Raw genomic sequence first — 20,633 nt, forward strand, 5'->3', positions numbered from 1 at the left:
CCTCACTGTTAACCACTCGGCCAATCTTTGTGTCATCCGCGAACTTACTGATCCTACCCCCCACATAATCATCTATGTCGTTTATATAATTGACAAACAATAGGGGACCCAGCACATATCCCTGTGGTACGCCGCTGGACACTGCCTTCCAGTCACTAAAACAGCCGTCTGTCATCACTCTCTGTCTCCTACAGCTAAGCCAATTTTGAATCTACCTTATCAAGTTACCCTGTATCCCATGTGCATTTGCTTTCTTGATAAGTCTCCCATGTGAGACCTTGTCAAAGGCTTTGCTGAAATCCATATAAACTACATCAACTGCACTACCCTCAGCTACACACCTGGTCACATGCTCAAAAAATTCAATCAAATTTGTTAGGCATGACCTCCCTCTGACAAAGCCATGCTGACTATTCCTAATCAAATTTTGCCTCTCCAAGTGGAGATAGATTCTCTCCTTCAGAATTTTCTCCAATAGTTTCCCTACCACTGACGTGAGACTCACTGGTCTGTAGCTCCCTGGCTTATCTCTACAACCTTTCTTAAATAGTGGGACCACATTAGCTGTTCTCCAGTCCTCTGGCACCTCCCCCATGGCCAGAGAGGAATTAAAAATTAGGGTCAGAGCCCCTGCAATCTCCACCCTCACCTCCCACAGCATCCTGGGACACAAATCGTCCGGACCTGGAGATTTGTCCACTTTTAAGCCTTCCAAAACCTCCAATACCTTGTCACTCCCTATGACAATTTGCTCAAGAACCTCACAGTCTCTCTCTCTAAATTCCAAATCTACATCCTCATTCTCTTGGGTGAAGACAGATGTGAAGTATTCATTCAACACCCTACCAATGTCCTCTGGCTCCACCCACAAATTTCCTCCTTGGTCCCTAATGGGTCCTACTCTTTCCCTGGTTATCCTCTTCCCATTGATATACTTATAGAATATCTTGGGATATCTTTCCCTACTTTTACCAGCCAGCGCTTTCTCATATCCCCTCTTTGCTCTCCTAATTGCTTTCTTAAGATCCATCCTACACCTTCTGTACTCCACTAATGCTTCCATTGATTTGCTCTCCTTGAATTTGCTAAAAGCCTCTCTTTTCCTTCTCATCGTACCCTGAATGTTTCTGGTCATCCATGGTTCTCTGGGCTTGTTGCTCCTACCTACTACCCTGGAGGGAACATGTTGGGCCTGTACTCTCCCCATTTCCTTTTTGAATGCCCCCCACTGCTCTTCTGTAGATTTCCCGACAAGTAAGTCTTTCCAGTCTACCTTGGCCAGATCCTGCCTTATTTTACTAAAATTTGCTCTCCCCCAATCCAAAACCTTCTTTTGCAACTTGTCTATTTCTTTCTCCATAACAAGCTTAAACTGTACCATGTTATGGTTGCTATCACCAAAATGTTCCCCCACCAACACATCAACCACCTGTCTGGCTTCATTCCCCAGAATTAGGTCCAGCACTGCACCCTCCCTTGCTGGACCCTCTACATATTGAGCTAAAAAGTTCTCCTGTATACATTTTAAGAACTCCACTCCATCTAAGCCCCTAACACGATGACTATCCCAATTAATGTTGGGAAAGTTGAAATCACCTAATATAATTACCCTCTTATTATTTTTACACACCTCTGCGAATTGCGCACATATTTGCTCCTCAATTTCCCGCTGACTATCTGGGGGTCTATAATAAACACCTAGCAATGTGGCTGTCCCTTTTTTATTCCTAAACTCTACCCATAAAGCTTCATTTGATGCCCCCTCCAAGATATCATCTCTGCTTACTGCAGTAACTGACTCCTTAACTAATATTGCAATGCCCCCTCCTCTTTTACCCCCTCCTCTGTCTCACCTGAAGATTCTATATCCTGGGATATTGAGCTGCTAATCCTGCCCCTCCCTCAACCATGTCACCATGATGGTTAGTATATCACAATTCCACGTGTCAATCCTTGCCCTTAACTCATCCGTTTTACCTGCAATACTCCTGGCATTAAAGTAGAGGCCTTCCATCCTGGTCTTACTCCCCTGAAACTTACTACCGCTGTATTCCCTCTGACTTGTTCGCTTTCCTGTGTTTAGCTGTGTCCCTATTCTGCTCGGAGTCTGCATCCCCTCCCCCTGCCAAATTAGTTTAAACTCCTCCCAACAGCACTAGCAAACCCGCCAGCAAGGATGTTAGTCCCCCTCTGGTTCAGATGTAGACTGCCCCGCTTGTACAGGTCCCACCTTCCCCAGAAACGGTCCCAGTGGTCCAGGAATCTAAAACCCTCCCTCCTGCACCAACTCTTAAGCCACGCGTTCATCTGTGCTATTCTCCTATTTCTATACTCACTAGCACGTGGCACTGGGAGTAATCCAGAGATTACAACCCGAGAGGTCCTGCTTTTTAGTCTACTGCCTAACTCCCTGAATTCTTGATGCAAGACCTCATCCCACTTTCTACCTATGTCATTGCTACCAACATATACCATGACCTCTGCCTCATCACCCTCCCCATTTAGTGACATCCCAGACCCTGGCACCAGGGAGGCAACACACCATCTTGGAGTTACGTTGACAGCCACAGTAGCGCCTATCTGTTCCCCTGACTATAGAATCCCCTATTACTATTGCTCTTCCTCTCTTTCCCCCTTCCTGTGCAGACAGGCTGCTTGTGGTGCCAGAAGCTTGATTCTGTCTGCACTCCCTGGAGGAACCAGCCTCATCAGCCTCCAAAATGGAATACCAATTTGCAAGCAGGACCCCAGGGGACTCCTGAACTACCTGCCTGTTTCTCTTGGACTGCCTGGTGGTCACCCATTCCCTTCCTTCCTCAAGTCCCTTCAGCTGCGGTGTCACCACCTCTCTATACGTGCTATCCACAATGCTCTCAGACTCGTGGATGCTCCACAGTGTTTCCAGCCGCCATTCCAGCTCTGAAACCCGATCTTCCAGGAGCTGCAGCCGGACACACTTCCTGCACACATGCTGGTCCCGTGGACTGGAAACATTCCCGGATTCCCACATGCAGCAAGAGGAACAAAGCACTGCTTTAAGCTCTCCTGCCATGACTAAACCCTTTAAATTTAAAACTTTAGAAGACTATTATAATTTTAAAAAAAACAACTAAGTCTTGCTAAAACAATGACTTACAATTCAATCCAGTTTGAAAACTACCCACCAGGATTTACTCACCGGTCAGCTGTACTGTTTGGAAACTCTCGGCTCCCCTCACTCTGAGGATAGGGAGGAAATGAAAGGAGCTCCTCGCTCCCTCCTCACTGAACTTCCTCACTCACCAAACTTCCACTTTAGCACTCTAATGCAACCCAAGTCAGCACTCCAGCACAAACAAGGTCAGCACTGTAAGATGGCCCACTTTTATACTGACTGACTCTAGCTCCTGAAAACTGGCTTAAGCCAATTCTCCAATTAACAAGGTGCAGCTGCAAGCAGAGCTTGCTTGAACTCTGTTTAAAGCTGGTTTAATTCCAACAAACTGTGGGCGCAGAGAGAGCTTTATCTAAGCACGGACAGATGTTCACAGCGCAGAGACAGGGAATGAAGAAAGAGGCAGTTGCAGGTTGCTGCATGCTCACATTCAACCACTGATTTCGGTGAGTAAAGAATGTGACCTATTTATCGTCAGCTTTTTACAATAGTTTGATTTGAAATCAGAAATCTCCTTGGTCTTTTTCTTTGTTTTAAGAAGATAATTTTCATGGTTTGTTGCAAGACTGTGAAATTTATGATTTAAATATGTGAAATTGTGAAATTCACGATTCTTAAGATGCTGTGACCGTGTAATTTGTAAAATTTGACCGTGAATTTGGTTGGGCCCTAATCATGAACAAACATTAAAATAAAATTTTAAAAATGTGTATTTTTGATCATAATGGAGAAGTTTGACATTCTGCAAATATAAAATTAGTTTTTCAGAGCCAGTGAGGCTGTTCAACATTGATTATGAACCTAATACACTGTTAAAAACCCTCATTCTTTCATCAAGGTATAATTTTTTCAATGTTTTTCCAACAAGACTAACAGCACAAAAGGGTAAGTTCTTGTCAGTTCACTATTTCTACTTGATTTCAGCCTGGAGCAGTGGTGAGGGAGCGGTTGTTGGTGGGGGCTTCAACATGGGAAGCGAAGACTGACAGTAACTCCCATATTTCTGTTTAATGGTGCACATCCAGACTCCGGAGGTTGCTGTCAATTTCAAAGGAGTAATGACAGTGAATGCTGACAGATTCACTGTCATTACTACCGCAAAATCTGGGCTATTATTTTACGCGTTCTTCATGTTAGGCTAATGAGCTCCGACGTGCCCAAGTTAGATTTCTTACCCTTCTTAAAAATAAATATTGGGCTGAATTTCACCATCCCTGAGCCCCCACGATAGTTTGCGTGGGGATTTATTTAAATAGAGAGGGCAGAGCAGCCGCCCCCGATGACAGAGGGGGCGACCGCTGTGTCCCCAGCAACGGTGTCCAGCGCCACAGCACAGACGCTGGCACCATTTTTAAAGGGCTTCGAGCCCTTCAGTTTCATTCACATCTTTAAAGGTCCCGCTTTGATAAAAATTTTAATAAAAGCTTGTTTTAACTTTGAATCCCTCTCTGACCTCCCCCCCCCCGACTGAGTTATCAATACATAAATTGACCTATTCTCCCCAAAAAACACTTCTGAAATTCTGAACTTTCCTCCCCGCACTTCAGTATCTTTGACCCTCAACTCCTTCCCACCATCCCCACAACTAATAGGAATTCTGTTTGCCCTGCTCTCCCACCCCGCCCTGATAATTTTAGTTCTGCCCCCCTCCCCACCAGTGTCTCGCCAAGGAGCGCAAGCTGTGGCTGGTGTCCGTAATATCGCCATGGGACAGTCAGGTAAGTTCATCACCATTTATTTTAATGCATTTTAATATTTAAATGAAAGCTCCACTGCCAAGCAGCGGGGGGCCACACCGAGGCCTCATCGCTGCCAGTGATATGTGGTGGGGCCTTCTCGGCATTGTGCGTCGTGGCAGGTCGCTCCCGCAAGTATTTTACGGGCCCCCTTGCCACGACGTTGAGGGGATGGTAAAATCCAGCCCATTTTATGTTAGCTTGCCTCCAATGCCTTAAAATTTGATCAAGATCAAATCATCCTTTGATGACTATAGTCACTGTCCCATTTACTTCTTCCTGAATCAGATTCAGGACAGTAGAGTATATGCCAGGAGAACACTGAACGCATGTTCCATCCCTGTAGGGTATCAAGTACCTTCTCCAAATTTATTTCAAAATCCATTGGGATGTTTGTTGATCACAAACATTTGAAATTAAGTCAGTATTCTTCCTCAGTCAACAGATCAAGAAATATTTGTCTTTTTTCCTTTATCTTCATTTCTAATATTCTCTGAGTGCCATTGTCTTGTCATGATACTGAAAGAATGTATTATTGGCATTTAGCTATCTTCATCTCTGGAGCTCTCTTTCCATTTCTAATCTATATTCCTCTCTTTCCTTTTCCCTGTAAGCTTTTGATAGATTGTTTTTTTTTTCCTTTGGGGACTACTACTTTGTTTTCACTTATTTCGTGAATACATTTGTCTTGCATATTCAATATTTTTATACTTTTAAGAGTTTGATTTTTTCCAACCGAGGCATCTCTCAGAAATGTTATTTTTAGTTCATCTGTTATTCTATAAAGTTTGCCTTTTTTGAAACGGTGTATTTCTTCCCGTCTTGACTGAAGCTGATTATCAGATGATCCCAAAAGTAATCATATTGTGATCTCTCGCTTTCAGTGATTCCACCATACCATATTATGGATACCATCCCAATTACTTTTAAGAACGAGGACTAGTTGCGAGTTTGCCCTAGATGTCTATCCATGACACATTGTGACAAAAAATAACCTTGTACCAAAATTGCTTGTTTAGATATAGTTTACTGTACCGCCATTAAAGAATTCCATGGTTTGGTTGGGTTTCTGTATATATTCTTTGAGCTTATAAAATGTTGTCATGTCCCTTTACCTGCTTTGGCTGTCTGTAGAAGACTACTTTTCACCAAAACTGCCTACCTCCACCTCCATAATAGTGCCCATCTCTGCTGCTGCTTCAGACTATCTTCACTCACACCAAGTCCAGTTCACCAATCACCCCTGTTCTTATTAACCTAATTGGCTTCTACTCCACGAAGGCTGTGATTTAAAATTCTCATCCTTATGTTCAAACCCATCAATGGCCTCATCCCTCCCTATCCCTGTAACCATCTCCAGCAATACAACCATCCGGAGAATTTTGCATTCTTTCAATTCTGGCCTCTTGTGCATTCCCGATTTATTTTGCTCCTCCATTGATGGCCATGTTTTCAGCCATCTAAGCCCACAGCTCTGGAATTTCCTCGCTAGACCTCTGTGCTCTCTACCCCCACTGGGATGCTCCTTAAAACCTCTCTCACTGAACAAGCTTTTGGTCACTTGTCCTACTGTCTCCTTCCTTGGTTCACTATAAGCTTTCTAAAAATCTAATTATACTCCTGTGAAGTGCCTTGGGATGTTTTAGTACATTAAAGGCATTATATAAATGCAAGTTGTTGTTGTTTTTGCCACATCTGATTGTTTGCTTAATAACACAAGCCAGTTTGCTCCAGATTTTGTCTGGAGATCCAATTTCTTCTTTTTTAAATTTCCTAATGACTCTGAAGAAATAGAAGCTACCCCACCCTACTTTATCTGATCTCGCTCACTCCTGTGGAATCAATACACTTTCATATTGAACTTGCTCCTATTTTCTGAAATATTTCTGCTTGTCACAGTTGGCAACAGTAATGTCAAAAGGATTTGTGATGAAACATTTGTTCCTTGGTGTCATCTTCCTAGAAGATTGACTGTCATAGATCCCCACCTCTGTCTGTCCTTTGCTGTCCTTACACATTCTGCATAGGTCAATTGCATCTGGTCCATTATATCTGTCATCCATTTTCTTCTTGGCTTCCCTCTCCTATGTTTTCCATCAATCTTTCCTTCCAATAGTTGTCTCTGTTTATCTTCTGCTCTAATGATGTGACTGAAGTATTGTATCTTTCTCTCTTTGATGTTATGCACTAATTTCATCTTTTCTCCAGCCATTTCCAGCACTTCCTCATTAGTCTTTCTGTCTGTGTTAGATGTGTAGAACATCCTCCAATGTGTCCACATGTCAAATGCATTCAGCTTATCAATAGTCTTATTATTTGTTGTCCATGCCTCCAAGGCATATAACATAGATGTCGAAATGTAGCACCTCAGCAATCTATTCCTAAGATTCAGGGTCAGTTTCTTTGATGTCAACAAGTCTTTCATTCTGACGAAGCTGGTCTTGGCTATCTCAATTCTCCTTTGCATCTCAGATCTCCCATCATCTTTTCACTTGTTCTAGGACTTGTCCATTTACTTCAATTTTCACTTCTGGGGTTAGGTCCCTACTTATCACCATTGTCTTGGTTACCTTCACATTCATTCTTAATCCATATTCTACACTCCTTGCTTTCATTTAGTTCCTGCTCCTTGCAGGTTTAGCCTAGTAGAGATGTCATTGCTCCCCCTGCTCAGACATCAGGCGAGCACATCAGGCTTTTATGATGTAATCACACCCTATTTGCATATTTAAAGAGGGCCTTGCTGGTTTGGGGTGGGTGTCCTTGCCACCTGCAATTTAAAATTGCAGTCAGCCAGATTGGGACAGGGAAGGAATGGGTTAAGTCCCCCTCTCATTTTAACTGCTCACCCACCTGTACCTGGTTTGTGCTAGGTTGGGGAAGTTACAGTTAAAGCTAGATTATGTCCATGTGAGGTTGACGCAAGCTTCTGATAATCATAAAAAGAATTAAAGGAGAGGTTAAAAAAATCTTTTACCCTGAGGTTAGTTACAATGTTTAATCCAATGCAATAAGCCATTGGTGAAGCATAGACTGTAGTACTTTTAAAAGAGAATTAGATATTTATGTGGATGATGCTGAAAGAGATAATGAAATTTAAAGAGACTTAAAAGTCTTAGCAGACTTCATACTCCATGTGTCTAACCATTGCAGATCAGCAATTAACAGCCAATGAAGTATTGAACTATATAGACAAACTGTAGAATACAAGTTAAAGAAAGTTGTAATCAATCTGTATAGAGTTCTGCTTAGACTGCTGCTTGAGTACTATGTGTAATTCTGGTCACTGAGAAACAACTGGTGGTGGAAGCAATGAAACATATAGCTCTTCTCTCGTGTAAGGGGGATGTATTATGAGAAAATTATGACACAGTAGTATCTGAGAGGTGATCTTACAGAGGGAGGAAAGATAGCTAAGGAAATGGAAAAGGTTAATCGGGATTGCTGCATTAAATTATATCCTGGGAGTACAACAAGTTAGTTAATTAGATTTTCCTATACCAAGTTAGTTAGATTCACCTGTGCCAAGTAAACCGAAATCTTCCCTGGTAGCCCATGTGTTGTGGAAACAAATATGCTCCATGAGGATAGAATTAGCAACAGTGCAGAGTTTTGTACTGTCAAAGTACATAAACCACACGAGACAACCTATTTTTCCCACTGCTATTTGTCTAGAGCAAGTTATTTAACTTGGATCAGAGTAACACTTTTCTTTACATCCTTCAGATTGTGGTTTCTTATGGTTAATTTTTATATTTGCAAGTTTGTAACAAACTCCTCTAGTCTCTGTTATTCATGAAAAGATGTTTTTACATGGACAGGTCATTAACCTGACTCAAAACCCCTTCCTAGAAGGACCAGTGGACTGACTTTAGTCTTGGTCCTACTGTTCAATCTGTCTGGCCTGGGTGGCTCTACCAGGAGTCGGACTCTTGCCAGGATAGCTCTCAGGGTCATTGGAGCACATAAGCTTTCCCACCACATCAAGGTGGCATCCCTAGGGAAGGAGTTGGACAAGAGACAGGTTCAAACTTGAGAAGGGTAATTTTAGGAATGGTATCAGGATTTTCTTCTTTGTTCAGACAATGATTAACATTAGGAATAGGCTACCAGATAGAATGATAGAGGCAAAAACCCTGGAAACATTTAAGAAACAATTAGGTACAGAATGGAGTGGGGGTGGGATGCTGGAAGTTGCCGGGTCTTTCCGAATGGATGAACTAAGATTGGCCTTATCCTCATCCCTGCTTATTTGTGACCTTGTGAAATAGGAATATTAAAGGATATGGGAAGTAATTAAAAGAGTGGAATTAGACTACGTGGTTCATGTGGAGAAAGACACTAGAGCAGACTTGTTGGGCTGAGTGACATGTTTCCCTGCTGGAACATTCCATGATTATTTGAAATGGCAGAAAGTGAAAACTACTGATTCGTAACTCTGCAAATGATCACTTTGCAGACAAATAAAATTTATTGATTGTTGCAAACACAATAATTTGTAAGTTTGTACTTTGACAGCAGAAAACCCAATGCTGCGGCTAATCCTATCCTTCAGGGAGCCCATTTGTTCGTGCACAGCATAAGACAGCATCACAATAAGGGCGACCGATGAGGATTCGCATTTATTTGGTCCAATCTTTTGACTAAAATGTGCTATGATGAAATGCCAAAGAACAAATTAACCTAATAGTCATTTGATCTTTTCAAGACCACAATTGATTATTAAATAAAATAATGTTAAAATAAAAATAAGTTTAAACAAGTGTTCATTTCAAGAACACCTGTAATTCTGTGTCATTGATCCTGCTTTTGTGTGAGAACGCAATTTTTGCAGGCATAGCACGATAGGAGATATTTATAAATGTTCCATTAAGGTGGAGAACCGAAAAGATATGAAAGCTCAAAAATTATTGACTCTTTTACTAACCCTGGCAGCGTGCATCGGAGGGCCCAGAAAATAGGTTGGGACCCATGGAGAAGGGGGCTCATTATGGGCAGAGCTTCAGTCTGCTCCTTACAAGGCCTGAAACATATGATGGGGGGGCTCCCTATCTTGGGAGTTCCTACATCCTAAGAGAAAATCAGAGCAGAATCGGCTACTTGTCCACTCAGCGGGAAGAGGCCTCCTCATCTGGCAAAGGACACATTCTAGCCTGGATCCCCTCCACCCTCACCCACAAAAACGAAAGAAATGGTGATGATGTGCACTTTTTAAATGTGCTTTTTAATCTTACATAGGGAGATGCTAGGGGCACTTTTCTGTTCTTTCTGACGGGGGCCTGACATTCCCTTTCAGGCACAGCAGCATTTGTGGACATTCCAGTCTGCTGTAACTGGTAGGGGTCCAAACTTCTTCCCATCATAATGGAGGCACCCATTCAAAGTTGGCAAATGGAGTGACCTCCCTGACCATGCAAACTTCAGTGGACTCAGCAACCCGACTTACCTGGGGTGAGGAAGAGTACAAGTTAGGCAGTTCCAGTGCCTGGAATTTAAGGTCGAAGCTGAATCAGTTGGGTTTCCCTCCCACTTACACACTATCAATTATTTCATACGGGTCGTGGGTGAGTAGTTTTCCACCCCCCCCACCTCCCCTCCCATTGCCATGGCTAGTTTTGGGAGTGTGCCTGGACAAATTCTTAGGCTCTCCTGGGAGTTTCACCCAGCATGCTCTTGTTAGGCCCAACAGAAATTAGACCTGCAGAGAGCAGGCACGGGTTTCACAGTGGGGCTACTAAAGGCCCCAACGCAGGTTGGGAATAAAGGTATTCCATCTTGAAGGGATCAATTAGCTTTGAAAAGGCACTAGGTTCACTGTAGGGAAAAAGATTTTTTGCACTTACAATCTTCAGCCCTTTAAGGATGTCTGCTTCCCCTCAAGGTGTGGCAGGGTGCTGCTCTGATTTTCTGGGATCCCTTTGAGCAGGCACCTCTGCTTCAAATTTATACCTGCCACATGTCTCATGGGATTCCAGGATTTTTGACACTGCAACATTTAATTTAAATGCACTATAATGTTTAAATAAAGCTCTCATCCATTTAACTGGGTGAACATGCTGAGCATGAAAGTGGCACAGATGCAGTGATATAGATCTGACTCTAGCTCACAATTCCAATTCCATGTCAGAAAAGTATAGGTTATCTTGCACCTCCCCTCATCACTACTGTGTTGAAATCAAGAACTTTGTACAGTTTCCGGTCCTCTTATTTCCCAGATCCTCAAAACCATGGACCTCCTTGTCTCCCTCTTTCTGCTTTTGACAATATGTAGGCTTTTAAAAGCCAAGCTTTCTGATTTAATTTGACTTTCCTTTTACTCTTTGGAAAGTTGGTGATGTTCTGTATTATGGGCCAAAGTCCTTCAGCACAGTTTCTCAACAAAAGGGACATCTATATAAGGTGGCTTTTTTTTAGCTTTAGGTCCAGCATTCCACTGCAGGAAACTATTCTGAGGATTTAAAAAAGAAATGCACCAATATTACTGCAATATTATCAATAAATAATTTGCATCTGGTTACAGGAAAATTGTGTAGCTATGTTAAAGTATAAGTAATTTAGTGAATCTAGGGCAAAATGACAATTTCCCATTCTACACCACAAGTTGGGAATGGCACCCGCCAGAGCAGATATGGAGACGTCAGATGCAGAGTGGACCCAACTCTCTGATACACGCTCCCAGTGTGTGAGCTTCTCCGCTGAGAACATGAAGTTAGAAAATCACCCCTTAAAAGTTGCAGCAGAATTTGATAAATGATGAAACACTGGAAGTTGCTGCATATCACATAACTGTTATATCTATTAAATTGTAGCTGTCTGAGCTAGGCCAGATGGTATATTGAATTGACACACAGAAGATAAAACTTTATTGCTTTATTAACATCAACAAAAGAAACCATAAAAGATACACATAGAATGTATTTAGAGGAGAAAATGAATTTATGGGGCTATAGTTATTCATAAGTACATTACAGTCTCATCTTAAAGTACATTTCCTGAGCAGAATCCTTTTCCTCGGGCGATATAATGGGGATGTGGGGGTGAGATCCTTCTGAAAAATCTATTGATCAGTTGAAGTACTTCCACTGTGATGATATTGGACAGGAATATTCTCAAGCAATGCATTAACTTGACTCACACTAATCAAGAGCCATTTTTATGAAAATTGTCATACTTGAGTACCTGATTCCAATTTCAGGCCTTGCCATGATTTGTCCACTGAGTACCCCTGGAGCTCATTTAAACTTATTAAAATAAGGGGTAGTGGTATCGGCATGCCAAAATTCCAGAAGTTAAAGGAGCAATGAAGACATTGAATTTCCAGTGTACATTCTTCTTTGTGCAAGTAAGATGGTGGAAGAGGAGCAATGGGTAAGTATGAAGGAAATAAGAGAAATAGAGTATGAGAAGGAAAAGCCCTTTCAGATATTAGCCACCCAAATAATTTACAGGCCACACAAATCTGATGAGGAACTTATTGAGGAGTTCTGTGTGAGTTCTGTGCCCTTCATCAATGAGGCAATAGGGGAACTGTGCAAGCTAACACAGTTTCAGCTATGGCTACCCACCCGTTCAGCTCTCTCTGCGGCTTTAACCACACTCAGTTCATGCCATCAGCTCATTTTAGGCAGCTACGGGAGCTCTGAGCAGAATTAGGCCAGGATACCAACTAGGCATAAATATATATGGTAACTGATTCACTTTATGGTGTTGTTGGTTTCTAAACAGCGGGGTGCAATAGATGGTGTCTATATTGCGTTATGAGTTCCTAAACTCAGCCCTCTCAATTCCTGAATAGGAAGGACTACTATTGGTTCAATGTATAAACTGTGTAAGATAACCTGTAAAGAATCCTTCACATCAATGCAAGACTTGCAAGAATTTGCCAGAATACACTTATCCTTAGAAATTGTGGCACCCCTGAACTCTTCAAGGAAGAGAATAATGTGAAAGGATGACTTGTGGATGTTAGTCCATACCTCTTTCTGCCATATTAATTACCTCTTTAAGATATGCAAGAGCAGGAGCAGAGGTGCCATACAATGAGGCACAATGACCTTTATCAGAATGGTTATTAAAAGGACGAGCTTAAAGGGGTCTCCAATGGGGACTTTCATTGCCTTGATTGGTCATTAGAGGCCTGCAATATGCGTCAGATCATGTATCCTGTATAGTTTTAGTTTGCAGTCCTGAAAAGCTTTGTAATCCAAAAAGACCATCACATGGACTTTCCTGGGGAGGTGGTTCTAGTTGCTTTTGAGGCAGAACAACATGAGCATCAAAATGATCATCAATCTTCAGTGACTGCTGCAAAGGGCATCAAAACGCACTTATCAATGAAGTGTTCTCGTCTTCCTAATACGTTTGTCACAATTCCCATAACTCCTTCTCCCCCACCTTAAAATAAATGACATTCTTCACTTCAGTACCCATCCTAGAATATCAATCATCAAATTTATTTGATATATTGTTACAGTCAAGTGAGAAGGGGTCAAAGGGCTTCCCTCCTTTCCCTCTCCTTGTTTGACCACAGCAGGTTTAATTCTTTCTTAAAGTGGATGTACTGGCCAAACTCAGTAGGTGTTTGATTACTTACTTGCTATGATCGTAACAAGAACCAATCAAACAGGTTTTCCTGAGTTTAACAAAGAAAAAGGGTTAACGTTATTGTACCTAAACTGAACTAATGAAAATAATAAACTACGTGCCAACTTTCACTCACACACACACATTCACAAATAGGTTTCAGAGTGGGGAAAGGTAGATTAGTTCAGTTAGAGTCCATAGAAAAGAAGGGGTATATAGTCTGTGGGGTATGGTGATTCAGCTGGCTTCTAGCTGAATTCGGTAGTCCGGAGGCTTTTAGTTTGAAGAGGTAAATGACTTGTTCGGTGGATCTCTTGGTGACAGCGATAAAGATGATTTCCCCCAAAGGGGTTTTCTGAATGTCACCAGAGTATGCAAAGGTGGTCAATCAACAGGCAGAATTTGAAGCTTACAAGCTGGAATGGAGAGAGAGAGAGGGGGATCCCCACTTGGGTCTGCACGTGTCAGAGTCCAGATACTTCTCCTTGCTGCTGCAGAGAAACACAAGCTTAAAACCACAGATGGGGCGGGACTTGCCACATGACAATCACTCAGTGATTCAAGCAGTTAGCAGTATTTTTTCTTGCTAAAAGAAAAAGAACAAACAGTTCCCTTAAACTTCCTGGGTCCTGGTTCTTTCTGGGGATGAGCAGACATTTCATCTCCCTCCTTACAGGCCTTGCAACATAGGATACAGTCTTGCAAATTAGGTGGCCATCTTAAGCTGCTAGTAAAGTCATCTTTTATCTGTTTCTTTTTCCAAATATCTTTAAAAAAATATAAATTTAGATCTCCAGTCAGCGTATTAAAGAAAGTTTTCAACAAAGCAATTTGGCATGACAATATGATCACCTAACATGAGCCTAATATGAGCATCTAAGTCTTAATCATCTGATTAAAAATGTCAGGACAAAATAAATACACCCTTTCTTTCTTGGCTATTATCTCCATGAATAACCAAGCTGAAATGAGAATACATTCTCCTTTCTTACAATCAACTTAAACTAAACTCTCCTCTCCTCTCACACCTGGGTGTCTAAACATGCACTTATTTTGCTTATTCTAGTTCTTCTAGGTACAACTTGAGTGCCTGTGCTGTGAGAGGCGGTTGCTTGTTTCTGTGCTGCAAAAGGTTCACATGACTGAAATGCTTCTCCTCTCATAGCAGCTTGCTTCTAGCTGAATTTCTAGAGCTTGTGCCTGAGAATCCTGGTGTTGCCTCCTATGTACAACTGGAATGGTGCTCTAAGAGAGGACGGAAAACCTGGGATATACTGCTGTCTGGAGAAATGGCAACCTCAAATATGTCACCTTCCCATCACCAGGCCCACTAATCAGTGGTCAGGCTGGTCTAACGTCAGCTATTGGATCCTAAAAGTTCTCTGTGACAGCAGGCTGCATGCACACGCCCAGAATGAAAGTTGTTGTCTGTCCTCTCTCCTGCTACCACCAGGGCAGCAGTCCAGCTACCATGGAGGAAGAGGAGGCAAGGAATGGTTCCTGTTTGCTTCTGAAGTGAAGGTCTTTACTGTCTTACAATGAAGTTGCCACATGCTCCATTGATGGATGCAGCAGCCTATATGAGTCTTAATCATCTGATTAAAAATTTCAGGACAAAATAAATACACCCTTTCTTTCTTGACTATAATCTCCATGAATAAACAAACTGAAATAAGAATACATTCTCCATTCTTACAATCAACTTATAACTAAACTCTCTTCTCACACCTGGGCATGGGAAGAAATCTCAATAAACAATTTTGGACATCATATGGCAATGGCACCACATCTTCCATCCCCCAAAACTGTATATTAGCACAGTGCTGGAAGAAGTTCAATGCCCTGATGAAGATAAGCAAAATAACAAAGATTAATCTTCTATTTTAACTTTGGACACCCTCGGCACCAACACACTGAACCTAATAACTGGACAACTAATCTTCACACTACACAAGTAAAATTGAAGTCAATGGGAATCAAGGGGAAAATTCCCCACTGGTCTGAGTCATACCTAGCACAAAGGAAGATGGTTGTGGTCGTTGGAGGCAACTTCTCTCAGCCCCATGCCATTGCTGCAGGAGTTTCTCAGGATAGTCTCCTAGGCCCAAACATCTTCAGCTGCTTCGTCAATGACCTTCCCTCCAACACAAGGTCAGAAGTGGGGATGATTGCACACTGTTCACTTCCATTCACAAATCTTCAGATAATAAAGTAGTCCATGCCCACAGGCAGCAAGACCTGGACAACATTACAAGCTTAGACTGATAAGTGGCAAGTAACACTCATGTCACACAAGTGCCAGGCAATAACCATCTCCATCATGAGAGAGTCTATATACCTCCCCTTGACATTCAATGGTATTACCACCGTCGAATTCCCCACCATCAAAATCCTGGAGGTCACCTTTGACCAGCAGCTTAACTGTACCAGCCATATAAATATTGCACAAGTCAGGAGTGTGATGGAATACTCTCCACTTTCCTGAATGAGTGTGGCTCCAACAAGATTTTAAAAACTCAACACTATCAAGGACAAAGCAACCCGCTTGATCGGCACCCCATCCACCACCTTAAACATTCACTCCCTCCACCACTGGTGCACTGTGGTTGCAGTGTATGCCATCTACAAGGTGCACTGCAGCAACTTGCCAAGGCTTCTTTGACACCACCTACAAAGTCATGACCTCTACTACCTGGACGGAAAAGGAAAGCAGGTGCATGGATATGCCTTCACCTGCAAGTTCCTCTCCAAGTCCCACATTATCCTGACTTGGAAATATATCACTATTCCTTCATCATTGCTGGATCTAAATTCTGGAACTCCCCACCTAACAGCATTGTGGGTGTACTTTCACCTCAAGGACTGCTGTGGTAGAAGAAGGAGGTTCACCACCACTTTCTCAAGAGCACTTAGGGATGGGCAATAAAAGGTCTCTTTGACAGTGATGCCTACATCCCATGAATGAATTTTTAAAAAACACTTTGATTAAGGGGACACTATCTCAAGATCTTACAATATGGATTTAAGTGCTCAAAATAAGAGATGTCAAGGCAGCAGGGCCTTGGTTTAATGATTTGTCTGAAAGATGGCACCTCTGACAAGGCAGTACTCCCTCAGGTCTGCAGTGAAGTGTCAGGCTAGATCATGGTCTCATGTCATGTTCTTTATAAATAGGTTTACAATTTCATTAAGTGTAGCACAGAGGGGGAATATTCACTCATTTTTCTCCAGATGGAAATAAGTTGATTGAAGCTATTAACTAGCATACGTCTAATTTATTTTAGGATCCTGGGACATCAAAGAGGCAATCCTTGGAGGAATATTGAACCAGCACTACGGTTAACACTGCAGAGAAGACTTTCATTAGCTGTCTCATTCAAAATGTAGTGCATTAAACTCTCTGGTGCTTCCTCTGGGCTGGATTTTTATTTCAGGGTTGGGATTCCGACACTAGGACCATTTCTGAGTCCCGACCCTGCTCCCTGTTCGTGCCCGACGTCCAACGCAATTTCAAAGAGGTGGCCAATTAGTGGCCCAATGGTGTGCTCATGGTCCAATTAGGGATGGCAGACGCAATGAGAAAATAGGAGTTAGACGTGGGAGGCCCGATTAAAAGGGCACCAGAAAGCCATTAATGTGCATGCCGCATTATTTAGAACGGCAGAGAGCAGCAGAGCAGCAACATGTAAGACACCCATAGGAGGGCAGCCCCACAATTTACCAAAGCTTTCCTGGAGGTGTGTTTAGAGGCAGAGACAGCCCAATGGAGCAGTTCTGGACAGCAGCAGGAGAAGGCAAGCCAGCCAGACAAAGCAGGCATCCCCCTTTTATTCATCATTAGGAATTGCTCCTGCCTCTATGACTGGTTCCCCGCTGCTCTGCCACCTCCTCTCCATGGATGCACTTGTGAGCCTGCATGTTTCCCACACCTCCCTTCCAAAATCTCATTCTGCCCTTCAACGAGTTATCAATTGTCTCGTTTGTATCTTCAATTACTGATTTGCCACTTTTGAGCAGGTCGCTGCTACTCACTATACGACGCCTCCACAAAAATTTCTGGCAGGCAGAACCACATTGGGAAGCTGGCATGCTGCTTGGCAATGCGCATTTGCCGACACACCCACCTCCGGTCCCGCCTCCGCAGCGCTATGAAAATCCAGCCCGATTTCTCTGCATGGGATCTCAGTGTCAGTTATGATCTTGTTTTCTCATCCCATTCCTTGATTGTGGTGCAAAAAACATGCACCATCAACTGGTATCACAGTGAGTACAGTTCAGAGCAAGGTCCCTCTAACAGTTTTTCTTTTCATTTGGAAGTCTCTTGAATTGCTGCACACTCAGTCAAGCTTACCCACTCCACTATCTCTTTTTAAATGTAGTTCTCTTTTGTTTTGCCACAAATCCTTAACTGCCTTTCAAAAAAGATGTAATAAATATTCATCAAGCCTACTGCAATGTGTTTCCAATATACTTTCATGTCACAAAAGCGATAAGATACTGGACTTCTGCCTCAAACATGTTTCTGGAGTACTCAGAGCTCTTTTTAATGATTGTAACTATTCACTGAGGATCAGTGTTCAGGGAAATTTGGATTTTGGATTAAAGTTTCTATTTGGCTGTGATTTCAGCCTCACTGTCAGCTTGGATTGCGAAGGTCTGAAATTTAATTCTTCTAAATACAAGCCTGAAATCCAAATTTTTAAGGATGTATCATTGAGCAGTGAGTGAAACATCTCTGCACCAGAGGTTTCAATGCATATTCAGTATTCAAGCCCAATTAAGGTTATAAAGCAGGTTACCTGTGCTAGGTTCTCAGGTAAGATCATTTGCAATTTGAACTTTCAGACTGCAAGCTCCACAATGCATGAACTGAAGAACAATGAATTTCAGATCACTGTCAATGAATTTCAGATCACTGTCAAGTTCATTTTTATCAGCATTAATTTTCTTTCTCTGGAATTCTCAGACTTCAACCATATCTTGTTCAGCTAAGAGCACAGATCTCACTCCAACTGTTGCTGCAGTGTCTCAGCACAGTTCTGACGAAAGGTCACAGACCTGATATGTGAACTCTGCTTCTCTCTCCACAGATGCTGCCTGACCTGCTGAGTATTTCCAACACTTTCTGTTTTTATTTTATCCAAAATGAAACTAGTTATGGAATTCACACCTCCTATTGTTTGTGGTCTGACCCAAAACTCAATATCCATGGACCCCTAGACTCACTGTCTCCGAGCTCGAAACGTAATAAAGAGAGCTGCAAGAAAGCAGTTAAATCATAAGGAGGTGTGAATGGCAACCATCCATCTCCCATTGTTTAACAATGGCTTTGAGCTTCAAATCATTCTGGATGGGCAACAAAAGTATTGATCAGGTGGTCACATGACTGAAACTAATCACAGATAACAGATTATTACTCTAAGCACCAGGAAGAAACTGGTCAGTCTTCAAACACCAAGCCGGAGAGACAGCAACAAAGGCAAAACATCATTGTGCCTTAAAACTGGAGACTACAATCTCTTAAGGTCTCCAAGCCTGTTCCTTTTCATGTCCACCGACCTCCCAGTAATAAGTCTACAAGCAACTAACTTCAAGACCTGTTGAAAATCCACCTCTTCGAGAGAATCCTGCAATGACTTTGATATACGACTCTGGCTATTGAATCCACCGAATTACACTTCAGGAGTTAGAGCCTCTCCTTCACCGGGTGTGCAACACATTCCTTTTCTCCCAAGCTGAGCCAAATCAGTGATTTACAACTTATTCCCTTGCTTGTAATTAGTAAAAGTTCACTATCCATTTGTAACGGCTTTCTTTCTCGAATGTGTGTGTGTGTGAATGGTGAGTGAGTGACATAGTTTTAGACTTTTGGGTGACTGTGTGAATAAAAATAAGCCTCTTTATTTAAACCCATGCACAGCGTGCTGCTGGTTATTCAAATTGGCCATACACTCAGGGGTTGAGAAACACACACATCTTCCTTGTCAAAAACACGCTGATTACAAAGGGAAAAGAACTGGGGTTTCACTCTCTCTCAATTCTGTCCATAACAATAATTTAGGGAAGATCTGAACCAGCTATCATGGCCCCAGTATTTACTCGGACCCAGAAGAGAGCCTGGGGGAAGGATTTTCTGATGAGTTTCCACACACCCTGCCGAATTTAACAGCAAGATATCTTTCACGATGTTCCCACTAAGTTAGCTGCCCTACAGCTGCCCAGATTAACAGGCTGGCTATAAGTCATGCTGGAAATCAGCAGAGGTGCAGATGTCAGGGAAGTCTGACATTGAGGTGGTGTGGGGGTGGGGGGGTGGAGGGCAGTCAAATAAAGGATATCGGGGGTTGAGATAATCTGACAACAGCAGGGAGGTGGACATTCAAGGAGTCTGACATTATTGGGGGGAATTAACATCGTTAGGGGAGGTTGGATATCGTGGGGGATTTTGGACATCATGGGGGATCGAGCAAAAGAGGGGGTCGGGCATGATGGGGGTGGTCGGTTGGATATCAAGGAGGTTGAACATTGAGAATGGGATCGGAGATCGTGCAGCGGCTGGACATCAGGGGTGTTGGACATTGCGTTGGGGTGGGGGGGGTGGTCATCAGATATTGCAGAGGACCAGACAACAGAGAGGGTCGGAAGGGTCGGGGAATGCAAACATTGTGCACAGTTATGGACATGAGGCAGTTATGCGTGTGTGGGGGGAATTGAAACTCAAGGGGGTTGAAACTGACATTGCAGGAAGGGTCGGCTGATCATGGGGTTCCAATCACAAGAATGCAAGCTTGTTGGGAATGGGGAATTACTCCTGCTCTGCCTGCCCCACAACCCCTGCTGTAAAGGCATTCATCTCAGGGGTCTGGACATTCTCATTTCCTTTTACCTGTCAGGATTCCTGAGGTCTGGGATTAAATATAAAGTGGAGTTAAACTGGAGGTATGCAGCCTCCTTAAAAGATTTTAGCGACTGGCCCACCTCTTGTAATCGGGTAAGCTGTCTGCCCCACCCTCTGACTCATCTCCATTAAAACCAGAATTGTGCAGTTTGGGGTTGAACTTGCAAACTTAAAATATTTTACCTTTCTACCCACCCCAACCCGCCTGTTCTTGAGCGTTGAAACTTGCCTCATGTCTTTCATGTGTGACCTCACACGTGGT

This window comes from Heterodontus francisci, chromosome 4 (assembly GCF_036365525.1).
Source record: "Heterodontus francisci isolate sHetFra1 chromosome 4, sHetFra1.hap1, whole genome shotgun sequence".
Classification (NCBI taxonomy): domain Eukaryota; kingdom Metazoa; phylum Chordata; class Chondrichthyes; order Heterodontiformes; family Heterodontidae; genus Heterodontus; species Heterodontus francisci.